This window comes from Aedes aegypti, chromosome 2 (genome assembly GCF_002204515.2).
Source record: "Aedes aegypti strain LVP_AGWG chromosome 2, AaegL5.0 Primary Assembly, whole genome shotgun sequence".
In the NCBI taxonomy this organism is placed as follows: domain Eukaryota; kingdom Metazoa; phylum Arthropoda; class Insecta; order Diptera; family Culicidae; genus Aedes; species Aedes aegypti.
The window spans coordinates 371,096,218-371,109,328 of record NC_035108.1 but is presented as its reverse complement, the minus strand read 5'-3'; the positions used below and the strand labels follow the sequence as shown (position 1 = coordinate 371,109,328).

Sequence of the window (13,111 nt, the reverse complement as noted above, 5' to 3'; positions counted from 1 at the left end):
AAATAAAAAAACGTTGTACATTGAAATAAAGTACAAAATAATCTTTGAGGAAAATCACGACATCTCCAGCTAAATCAGCACGGATGGTAACTCTGTCCCAACAGGACGACGAACAACGTTTATCGTCGTCTTTCCGTCGAGCGGTGGGAAGGAGGTGACAAGTCGGCAATTAGTTTGCTGCTAAGAGAGTCGGCATCATGGAAACGACCCAATTTGGCGCGAAGTTCGTTGCTTTCTCGGCGCAAATGACAACATCGAACACGGAAAACTACGGGAAAACGGTTTTGCGCTGGACGATGACTTTTACTGCTCTCGTTCGTGTAGGAAATAATCCTTTTGTGGGTAAGCTGGAACTTGAAAGCATTGATACTAGGCTCTTTTTTTACCTTTATGGTTCAGTCCGTGGCGCAATTTGGCGAAGCGGGAATGCAAAACCGTTCATCGCGAAATTGAAAATGGTGTTGTCCCGGAAAATATGACTATCGCATTAGGAATTGTGCCTTCAAATTTGGCAGTGACTACGATATCCTTTGGGTCAGTTCCAATTGTAGATACTTATTAGAGCAGTTTTGAAGTCGTGCCATTGCTTGCAATGGTCTTGCTGAAAAGCGTTCATATACGCTACGGAAATTTGGTCTCCATTCATTGATGGCAATTTGTTGATTATAAATAAGGCAATACCTTCCATAGCACACACCATAGCAAGCGGTCCGCTTTCTTATTACCAGAAATCGAACAATGTGGAGAGGCCCATACCAAAGCGGTATTATACGATTGATTCGGTAGGGCTTTTGAAGAATATAGTATTTTCAATTCGTGTTCATACTTCACATCGAGTGAAGAACCTCAACGATAACTTCACGAAATGACATGATGATAGAAATTCTCATGCAAATACCTTTGAACAAGTTCATGTGCCGTTATTGACTTTTAATTTTGAGCTCTCGATTTATGCACAATGAGAATGGTTAGCTAATCCTAATCAATTCATAACATCTCTGAATAACTTCGATTATTCTGGTTAATCACGAAGTAGCAACTACGAGTTGTACGGTCATATATGCTCATGCAAACGACCGTTTAGGGAGACCAACTTGAAGTGTTTTGTGTGACTATCCTGAGTGCATTGCGAAATGTTTTACCAGTATAGCTGAACATAAATTGTAATACACTAAAACCTGGATTTAAGCAGTATTTTTTGCGTAAATTCAATTTACGTTACTGTACGATAATATCCGCACCATATTAACTGATTGATTGATAAACAGTATACGTCCAGTAAACTCATATCATTAAACTGGATGTATTGTTGAGTGCAATGGGTGCTATTCCCAACCAGTGAATTACACTGAAACAATGTTTTACAAAGTGATTTTTTATATAAATTCAATTTGCATAACTTTCTTTTACAAAGTTCGTGAGTTGAGTTAGGGTGATCCTATTGAAAATTATTAATTGGAATGATAATTTCCGATGATATAATGTGATATGCTTCGACCTTTTCTTTTGTAATGTAGTTTAGAGATGTTCAGCTTATAAATTAATGATCATGAATATTTATCACCAATTTATAGGCTTAACATGTCTGAACTATTATTTCATCGAAAATTCCATCCAATCGAAAATTTTCCATAGGATCGTCCTAACTCAATTCACGAACTTTGTAAAAAAAGTCATACCTGCAACATATCTAAGGTACATTGAAAATCTTTGGAAATGCAAAGAAGTTCAACGCGACATGTTCCTTAGATTTTGTTGTTGTATTGTCGAGTTCTATTCAAACGTTGTTCTGAGCCATCCAAGTACTTCCTGGAATAAAGGACTTTAAGGAGAATATGCATCGAAGCCAAACCTCTAATTTTCAAGAGCACAAATCTAGAGAACCAAACATCTGTTCGAGCTGAAAACTTAATCAATTGATCACACGCTGGTGGTTACCAATCGATAAAGTTTGAACGGATGTATAGTTCTCTAGATTTGTGCCTTTGAAAATTTGAGGTTTGGCTTCCATTCTACTAATTATTACTACAGTATAGGAGGTGGGACATTTCGCATGAGGACGTTTCGCATAAGGACGTTTGGCATAATGAGAATAATATGCCTTCTTTAAAATGCTACCTGTTCTTTTATGAAACGGCTAAAATATTAACGTCCCATAAAAAAATATAAAATTTCCATAAAAAATACAAAATTTGCCAGTAAAGAAACAAGGGTAAAATCAACAGAAAAGTTAAAAATTTACATAAAAAAATAAAGAAGTGCATAGAAAAAACAAAATTTTCCATAAATAAACAAATTTTGAGCAATAAATATATTCAAAAGTGCAGTAGAATCGACAATAATCTCACTAAAAAATATCGAATTTTACATTTAAAAACCTCAAAATGTCCCTATTTTCTTCACAAAAAGCAAGAAATAATTATAAATTTTCCACAAAAAAAAGCCAAAATTTGCAATAAATAAATAATAATTCGCCCACATTAAATCAAAAATTTCCATTCAAAAAATCAAAAAGAGCAATAGCAGTAAATGCAAAGTTGCAATAAATAAACCCAACTGAGCAATTCAAAATGACTTTCAATACATGAAAATGTTGTAGAAAATACCAAAATTTAAGTAAAACTTTCCATAAAAATAACGTAATTTTACAATAATGAGTAATAATGTGTGTAATGAATTTCATAAATTTTCAGTCAAAATGAAGCATTGTTTTCACAATTGGAGCTAATTAGTCGTCGTATGTAGATGTAGTAATTGCATTTTAGAGTTCGATAATTATTTACGTAAGAATTTAGGGGAGGGGAGAGCGGAAAGATTGGCCGGGTTTGAATAAATATTTCTTGCCATATAGAAAAAAATAATGTTTCATACAAAAAATCATACATGGAGAGGAGGCGAGGTTTCGAAAAATCACAAAAAAATGTTTTTTTAATACATCCCATCGTTAGGCGCTACAATTTTAATTATTTCAATTATTTCGGCAAAATTGAAATGAAACATGGAACATGGGATATCTAATCTTCCAATATTAGGAACACTTATGTCACTGCTTGGGTTATGTCCAACTACATTGATGGTAGAAGCTTATGCTCTCATGCCCCCCAGCCAGGGAACTCATTATTGTAAAATTACGTTATTTTTATGGAAAATTTAACTTAAATATTGGAATTTTCTACAACATTTTCATGTATTGATTGTCATTTCATTTTGAATTGCTCAGTTGGGTAAGTTTATTGCAACTTTGCATTTACTGCTATTACTCTTTTTGATTTTTTGAATGGAAATTTTTTTTTATTGTGGGCGAATTATTATTTATTTATTGCAAATTTTGGCTTTTTTTGTGGAAAATTTAAAATTATTTCTTGCTTTTTGTGAAGAAAATAGGGACATTTTGAGGTTTTTAAATGTAAAATTCGATATTTTTTAGTGAGATTATTGTCGATTCTACTGCACTTTTGAATCTATTTATTGCTCAAAATTTGTTTATTTATGGAAAATTTTGTTTTTTCTATGCACTTCTTTATTTTTTTATGTAAATTTTTAACTTTTCTGTTGATTTTACCCTTGTTTCTTTACTAGCAAATTTTGCATTTTCTATGGAAATTTTATATTTTTTTATGGAACGATTAATTGTCTGCCTTTATGAAACTGCTTTATGTGAAATGGGTCACCCCCTACAGTATATGCTCATAATAAATCAGTGAAATAATAATTTCATGAAAGCAAGGCATAATGTTCATCCCAAACTATTCGTGGACAATCTGAGTCATTCTTTACTTTCACTTTTGATGGCGCTACGTCCTTCAAGACATAACCTGCACCACAATGTTACGCCAATTAACTCGGTCTATGACTGCTAGCCTCCAGTTTCTCGATCGCCCCACACTTCCAAGATCCTGCTCCACTTGGTCAAACCATCTAGCTGAGGTGAACACTATTTTTGCGGAATTGTTGTCCGGCATTCTTACAACGTATCCCGCCCATCGTACCCTTCCAGCATTGATGACTTTGTGGATACTGGGTTCACCGTAGAGTTGCGCAAGCTCGTGGTTCATTCTTCTCCTTCATACGCCGTTCTCAAATACTTCATTAAAGATCGTCCTAAGAACACGTCGTTCAAAAACTCCTAGGCTTGCAGGTCCTCTTCCAGCATTGTCCACGTCTCATGCCCGTAGCGGACTACCGGTCTTACCAATGGCTTGTACATGGTACACTTAGTACGGAGGTTAAGTTTACCAGATCGCAAGATCTTGTAGAGTCCGTAGTAAGCAGAACTTCCGGCAATGATTCGTCTTGCTGCAGTTGTTATCCGACGTTATCAATGATCCGAGGTAGACAAATTCGTCCACCACCTCGAACTCATCTCCGTCGATCATTATGCGTCTGCCAATACGAGTTCTATCGCTCTTGGTTCCTCCAGCCAACAGATAATTCGTCTACGACGTATTTACCTTTAATACAACCCGTTCTACTTCACATTTCTCGTGTGGTATACTGTTCAGCAACCACATGGAACGTTCTTCCGACAATGTCCACGACGTCAGCGAAACAGATGAACTGACAGGGTTTATTGAAGATCGTGATCTACCAAAACCCAGCAATGCTAGCAACGATCAATCGGATCAAGGGAGAAATGTTGTCACTGCAACGAAGATTCACGCAAGCCTTCGTACACATAAACACGCCGATCGTAGCTGGAGAGCCACTCTCTGTTTTTCAGCTAGGAGATCGGAGACGTAAACGAACGACGATATTGAGATTAGATGGCGAACATGGTGAAGAGATCAATGACTCTCAAGCCATCCAAGACCACGTGCTCCGTTTCTTCTCCGAGCTATACTCGGAACCAGAAAGAGAAGGGGGATTACCGGAGGAATTCCAGTGTGGCCGGATTATCCCGGAAAATGACGCAACAAATGACGCCTGTATGGAACCGATCACGACAGCGGAAATCTGGACGGCAATTAAAACAAGTGCGTCCAAAAAATCACCAGGGCCGGATGGAATACCGAAGGCATTCTATCTTCGGGCCTTCGACATCGTCCACCGTGAGTTAAATCTACTGCTAAATGAGGCTCTGGCATCCAACTTTTCGTCAAAATTTGTCGATGGAGTCATCGTTCTAGTCAAAAAGAGGGGATCTGGCAACACGGTCGGCTCCTATCGACCGATCTCCCTTCTCAATTTTGACTATAAGTTACTCTCCCGTATTTTGAAATCTCGACTGGAGAATGTGATGAAGGCACACCGAATACTCAGCAATTCTCAAAAATGCTCCAATGCAGACAACAACATCTTCCAGGCGACGTTGGCATTAAAGGATCGAATCGCCCAACTGACGGCACGGAGGCAGGTAGGGAAACTCGTGAGCTACGATCTCGACCACGCTTTCGATCGAGTAAGGCACTCTTTCCTGTACGGGAACATGCGGTCTCTCGGGTTCAACCCGCATTTCGTAGATTTGCTCTCGCGGATCTCGAATCTCTCCGCTTCGCGCTTGTTAGTAAACGGGCATTTGACGACAGCGTTTCCCATCCAGCGTTCGGTTCGACAAGGCGACCCGATCTCGATGCATTTGTTTGTGTTATACCTACACCCTTTAGTGGCGGCTCTGGAACGAGTGTGTGGAACCGATTTGGTAGTGGCATACGCGGATGACATCAGCGTGATCGCCACATCAGCAGAGAAGGTTCATGCGATGCGTGACTTGTTTATTCGCTTCGGTAGGGAATCTGGAGCAGTTTTGAATCTCCGCAAAACCACGTCCATTGACGTTGGTTTTGTGAATGATAATCCGATCCAAGTGGATTGGTTAATAACGGAAAATGAAACCAAAATTTTGGGAGTAAAGTTCACCAACTCCATTCGGCGTATGATTGCCCTGAATTGGGACGCTCTGGTGGGCAGAATAGCGCAACAGATCTGGATGCACTCTTTGCGCACCCTAACGCTCCAACAGAAGGTGATACTTTTAAATACTTTCATCACCTCTAAAGTTTGGTACCTCTCGTCGATACTACCACAACATAATGCGCATGCGGCGAAAATAACATCAGTTATGGGAACGTTTTTATGGAGAAGGCAACCAGCCCGTGTTCCCATGCAACAATTGGCGAGACCTAAGGACCAAGGAGGGTTAAAGCTCCAGCTACCATCTTTCAAGGGGAAAGCCCTTCTTATCAACCGCCACCTCCAAGAGATTGGTTCCATTCCATACTATCATTCCTTTCTCACCCAAGCAAATCCTCCCCCTCCCCCTGCAGATCTTCCTTGCCTTAAACTCATCCTGCAAACATATCCTCGTTTGCCAGCCCTTATCCAACAATCTCCATCCTCCAATCTAATAAATAATTACTACATCAATCAGACCGATCGACCGAAAGTTGAGCTGCACCATCCAACTGTGAACTGGAAACGAGTTTGGAACAACGTAAGCAGCAAACGAATGAACTCAGCTCAGCGTAGCAGGTGGTACCTGCTCGTCAATGGGAAGCTAGAACACAGACAACTGTGGTACACCATTCGTCGTGTGGACAGCGAGCAGTGTCTGCATTGCAATGCAGCCACGGAAACACTCAAACATAAGTTGAGTGAGTGTCAACGAGTGACTGCGGCGTGGTCGCATCTGCAGAATGTGCTGGCAACGTTGATTGATGATCGCAGAAGACTCTCATACGAGGAACTTATCCACCCTGTTTTAGACAGAATAGGGAATAGAACAAAAACAAAAATACTCAAGTTGTTCATTAGTTATGTCTCCTTTATCATTGATTGTGATAATGCAGTAGATGTCGGTGAATTAGATTTTTATCTGCGAATTGAATAGTAACTATCTTCAATGTAACTAGTTTTAAACAATCTCAACGACAAATAAACTAAATTTTATAAAGTAAAAAAAAAAAAAAATCGTGCCCCGCATGTTGAAGCCCGCTCGTTCCATAACACCTTCTAGCGCAATAATGAACAGGAGGCAGGAAAGACCATCGCCATGTCGAAGTCCTTTGCGTGTTTCAAACGGGTCCGATAACGCACCCGATATCTTTACACAGCATTGTACACTATCCATCGTTGCTTTGCTCAGTCTAGTCAGTGTCCCGGGAAAGCCATTCTCGTCTATAATTTTCCATAGCTCATCACGTTCGATGGTATCATAGGCCACTTTGAAATCGATGAACAGGAGGTGCGTAGGGACTTGATATTCGCCACATTTTTGGAGGATCTGCCGCAACATAAAGATTTGGTCTGTCGTCGATCGCCCGTCCACAAAACCGGCTTGATAACTTCCCACAAATCTGCTTGCCAGTGGCGATAGACGGCGGAAGATGATCTGGGAAAGTACTTTATAGGCTGCGTTCTTGATCGCTCGATAGTTCTCAAATTCTAACTTGTCACCCTTTTTGTATATTGGGTATATAACTCCCTCCTTCCACTCCTCCGGTAGCTGTTCTGTATACCAGATCGTGGCTATCAATAGGTGCAGACAAGTGGCCAGCCTGTCCGGGCCCAATTTAATAAGTCCCGCTCCAATGCCATCCTTTCTAGCTGCTTTGTTGTTCTTGAGCTGTTTATGCTATCACTTAACTTCACCTATTATGGGAGTTGGTACGTCTCCCTCATCCGCCGTACTGATAAAGCCATTCTTCCTGCTGCCTTGGTCTTCCTCCTCTGCGCCATTAAGGTGTTCATCGTAGTGCTGCTTCCACCTTTCAATCACCTCACGTTCGTCCGTCAAGATACCTCCATTCTAATCCCGGCACATTTCGGCTCGCGGCACAAAGCCCTTGCGGGATGCATTGAGTTTCTGGTAAAACTTACGCGTTTCTTGAGAATGATACAGCTGCTCCATTTCTTTGCACTCCAACTCTTCCAGGCGGCGCATTTTATCCCGGAATAGATGGGTTTCCAGATCGTACCGTGGCGGTCGTCGGTACCGAATGTTGTTCACAACGGAAGGTCTTTGGCGCACCATCACAAGGTAGTGGTCCGAATCAATATTTGCGCTGCGATAGGTTCTGACGTCGATAATGTCCGAGAAGTGTCTTCCATCATTCAAAACGTGGTCGATTTTCGATTCAGTCTGTTGGGGTGATCTCCAGATGTACCAATACGGGAGGCTGTGCTGGAAATAGGAACTCCGTATGAAATGTTCTAATGCTTAGAATTGTTGAGTACATCCACATTTGCTCAGATGGGCTACTAAATACCAAGGAATTATTGGAAGCTTGCATGCATTTTGGCTAACTATAATCCACAAGAATCATTAATATGATAAGCACACTTTTTAGTTCTTAGAAAGTGAAATTTATTAATATATTAACGATTAATTTCTTATGAAAAAACTCCAGAAGTCAAAACCTAATTTTACGAACTGATTCAATTTACGAACCCCCGATCTAGTTCGTAATTTGAGGATTTATAATTTTATTCAAGAATGCATATTGTTATCCTTAAAAACATTTCAAATGGTTATCCAAATTGTTATTCAAATTGATATCTTTAAAAACATTTCAGATTCGTATTTAATAGACGAACTCTTTCCTGAACGACTCGTACTGTTGACGAGAAAGGAAGATAGTGACTCACCGGTGTCACTCAGGACCGGTGAACATTTCCGGAACTTGAACTTTGCTGAATATTTCATGGGCGGATAGGACTTAGCATTCTCATCCAAATCAATTTTGCAATATAACCTTTATCCTGAACAACTGTTAAAATATGGCCAATTTTCGAGCATCAGGAGTATGAATTCTTCGAAGCTTAAACTAGAATAGTACTTTGGGATGTTTTGAAGTTTTCCAATCCTTCAATAAATACAAAAGTTATGCATCAGTGTTCTTCTGGTCGGTATTGCCAATACTTTCGGTACCGGTACTCCCGGTACCAAAGCCCTATTCCACAACCCGCGGTCAACATTTGTCATGAATTCAAAAAATTGTTAACGCAGCCAGATTTGATGAGTCGCATGATGGGCTTATGTTCTGTTTCTATTTTGGATCCTTCCTCCGGAGTTCCTAGTAACCGGTTCCGGTTTATTACTACAGTATTATTAGTGGTTTTTTTGAAATGTTTATCTGAACTGTAGGGGACGGACCTGGTGTAGTGGTTAGAACACACGCCTCTCACGCCGAGGACCTGGGATCGAATCCCATCCCCGAGATAGTCACTAAAAAATTCAGTGACGACTTCCTTCGGAAGGGAAGTAAAGCTGTTGGTCCCGAGATGAACTAGCCCAGGGCTAAAAATCTCGTTAATAAAGATAGAAAAAAAAACTGAACTGTAGTTAATTCCAATGTCCGATTACACAGCGTAACAAAAATGACATTTTTGCGTGTCTCAAGGATCAAATTATGTGTCTCTAGTAGATTTGGGGTTGCTGAATCTGGTGCCATTCTCAGAAATGTTCCAGCACGTCACAATTTTTAGCTACAGGTCGCCAAAGTTGTATAAAACACTGGTTTTATTAATGTTTACATGAAATTTAGAGTACAATTTATCATACTTTTTTGTAATCTAATCCACCAAACATGCAAAATAGAACTTGAACTTTCATTTCAGACATAATTTGATTGAAATTGCGCGATTAAATTTCGATTAAACCGATTTTTTCAACATGCTTGCAGTCTCCATACAAAATTCTTCGTTTCTTCTATATGGCAAAATACAACAATTCTCTAAACCATCAAAAAATAACTTTTCCGTATCGTAAGTAATACAAACTTTGATGATAAGTATCGTTATACATATAAAGTTTGAATTCTGTGGCAAATTAAGCCAATATATTACCTTACAAGCTGGCAAACTTGCATGCAAGTTGGCTGAAATAGTCATTTTTTGCATTTTCAACAGTCAATATCTCAAAAACTAGACGTTCTATGATATTTCTGAAAACGGCAATGGATTCAGCAACCCTTAATTAAGTGAATACCGGTATTTTGGTGCTGGAGACAAAAACGTGTTCCGCAGTGTTATCAAAAGAAGTGGTCAAAATCTAATAGCTGTTTATGACAATTGAATTCTTTTGTTCATAGGACAGGCAACAAATGGACACAAAGTTTTTATTTTCAAATTGTAGTTTGTTGGAAAAATAGATTCAGAAGAGAACAGCTAACTTAAAATTTTTAGAGAGATAATTTTTCCCAGCAAATTTAACTCGCCTTGTACAACAGACTCAGAACTATGGTGTGCTGGTACATAAACGCCAAAACCCAAAAATCACAACTTTATCTTTGTCTAGCAGCCTTGTTCAAACTTATTGCGAAACTACACCGTTTCAAATAGACCAATTTCATTCTTCAGTAGGTACTTCATCTTTGCCGGTTTTCTGTGAAACTGGTCCCGTCAAACTACCCACTCTGGCTCAACCGTTTCTTCATCGTCGTCATCCGTCTGCATTGTTCCACACAATTCCGAATTCTCGCGCGCTGCCTGAAACTTTACCCGGGTGGAAACTTTGCTAATTGCAATAACGAACAAACTCCCAACTGCTCCGCGCAGGCATCACTGCCACTACAATATCGTGACTGTTGCAGCCGTACAACTATTCTGCGGCGCCACACAGGAGTGACATTGGAACATGTAAAAAGCCATTTTTTATACTAAATCTTCGAGCTGTTTAGTGGATTTCTTATAAGTCAATAAAAACCGAATTTAGTACTATACCATTGAATTTCACTAGAAACTGTATCCTTTGACAGATTTCGACCTCAACTATGAAGCCGTCTTCAAAGTCGTGTACCGTTTTGCTCCGAATTGCCGGACGCTTCGAAAGCCGGACACTATGAATGTTTTAATGGTATAAATTTAATTAATTTTAATTTAATTTAATTAATAATACTTTTGCACAAAACTATCCTTTAACTTAAATTGTGTGATATAGATGCTAATGTATCGCAGTAGGCAGCAATATATCAAAAACAAAAATAAAAAATAAAATGCGTATCGACACTCTGCACATTTCAGTACTTGTTGGACTGTATCTTACAATTGCTCTTAGAGGAAGAATAGATAAATTTGTTTTTAAAACAGTGTTATTATAGTGTTATTGTGCCATTTTATGATTAAAACGAAAAGTGAACTGTTATGTGTTATTGCGGTGAAGTGAAAATAACCAAAAAAGCTCCAATGATTGAATATTTGTGATGAATTCTTGATGTCCGGATTGAAAAACAAACTATTTGACTGCTTCTTAAACCGGACGCAAACGAATATTTAGTAAAAATGGAGCTAAATTCAGATCTTTGGGAACTGCCGTGTCCAGATAACTAACGAACTGTTATTTTGGAACATTAGAGAGGAGAAAATGTATTCCTGATAAGTTAAATCAAGAGTATTGCCCTGAATAAAGTGGTGCAATCAATTGTGATTCCAGGCGCTATCATAAGGTGAGTGAAGCAATTTTGCCAAAACTTTCTGTACCTTTCTGGTAGCTTCAGCTTTTTCACGAGTCAAACCTTTCGTGTTTACCTGTAGCAAACTGTTCTAAATCATGGAATTTAGAGTTGGTATGTTGAATTTCGTACAATATACGCAAATATTTGATAAAAAAGAAGTGTCCGGAATTCGAAGCAAAACCGTCCGGAATTAGAAGCAACATATGAATAGTGTCCGGATTTCGAAGCAAGACATATTTCTTATTTTTGCATATTTTCACGTTTTTTGCATAACTATTCGCTATTTTTATTACACCATGCCAAAAAAGAAACATTTAACTGCATAATAAACTACAGTACCTTATAAAAATAAATATCATCAATTATTAGTATGATGTTCGAAGTTAATCCGATGCTTAAGTGTCCGGATTTCGAATCAAAACGGTACTAGACTCGACTTGAAAAAATAGGTATGAAGTTGTAATACCCTGTCCACTATGGTTCGAAATTAATCCGAGTTAAGCTGAAGCTGGTGTTTGACCAATTTCAGGGTATTTCAGAACAACATTTCGGCGACGATTGACCCAAATCACGCCTGTGTGCACCGGCGTGATGCTGGTAGCCACGCACATCGACTCAGAAAGCCCGAAGCTGCTGGTTGCTGTCAGAGAGGACAAAGTTCCGCGAACTGGATCCGAGAAACTCACAGAACAAGCTCATCATCCTGTGAAATTGTGGAATGCGTGTGCGTTCAACGGGGTCAGTTCAGTAGTAGTATCAGATACCTACTACTCCTTACCGGTCGTGACAGACAGATAGCCTCTCTCGTGGAAGCACACAGCACAGGATCAGTGGAGTGTAATAAAATCCAACTTCTCTCGTGCGCCAGGATCACGTCACGGGACCTGTCCTCATAAATCAAACAAATTGGAAACGAAAGGAAATTGATGGATTATTTTAATTATTGTTCGCTGATGCCGGACAGACACGCATTTGCTTCTGGGTTGCAGATCTAAGTTTTTTTTCTGTGATCTGTAAACCAGAAACACGGGTTGCCAACGTGATGGGATGCTCTTAGTACTGGATGCAATTTACCATGTAAATATTTTGTCATTCTAATTGCTTGTAGTACACTGTAAAAAAAATCGTTAAAAAACACTTGGTCTACTCTGAACAAACGCCGACCATTTTTCCTAAGAACAAATTCGATATCACAAGTTTTAATTTGCCGCTTTGTGCTTTTGATCAATTTATTTGAGAACCTCTGGCGTAGAGCAAACACCGCAAAGACATCAGACATTGCGTGAGTTGGACTTCCCCTCGGGGGCCATCGGTCACAGACAAACATACTCCATTCACTTGTCATAGCAACTTCCCGCTCCGACGACGGTTGTTAAACTTCTGCCGGTATCAACATCAGCCATCCTTGGGAACCTTGGGAAAAATCTAAATTATTAATTAACCTGGAAGGGACGTGACGTTGCGGCGTGGCTGATGATTCGCGACGGGTGCCATCAATCGCAAATACGGCTTTTAACGCTAATGATGTTCGAAGAGGGCTTACCATCTTTCGTAGGCAGATCTTGAAATATCCGCGGATAATGAGCCAAGATAAATTACGCCTTGGGCCCAACGCAGAACCCTCTGAGGGTGATGTGACAAATGTTCTCGCACGCAAATCAACACCGACTCGGTACGCAAATTAAGTCCCAATAAATGAAGGTTACTTATTACAAAAAATA

General features: G+C 39.4%; 1 protein-coding gene across 3 annotated transcripts in view; it reads right to left on the bottom strand.

Moving 5' to 3' along the window:
• LOC5569446 (RNA pseudouridylate synthase domain-containing protein 2) overlaps positions 1 to 13,111 on the bottom strand; it is a 705,082-nt gene that overhangs the window by 482,989 nt on the left and 208,982 nt on the right. The window lies entirely within an intron of this gene.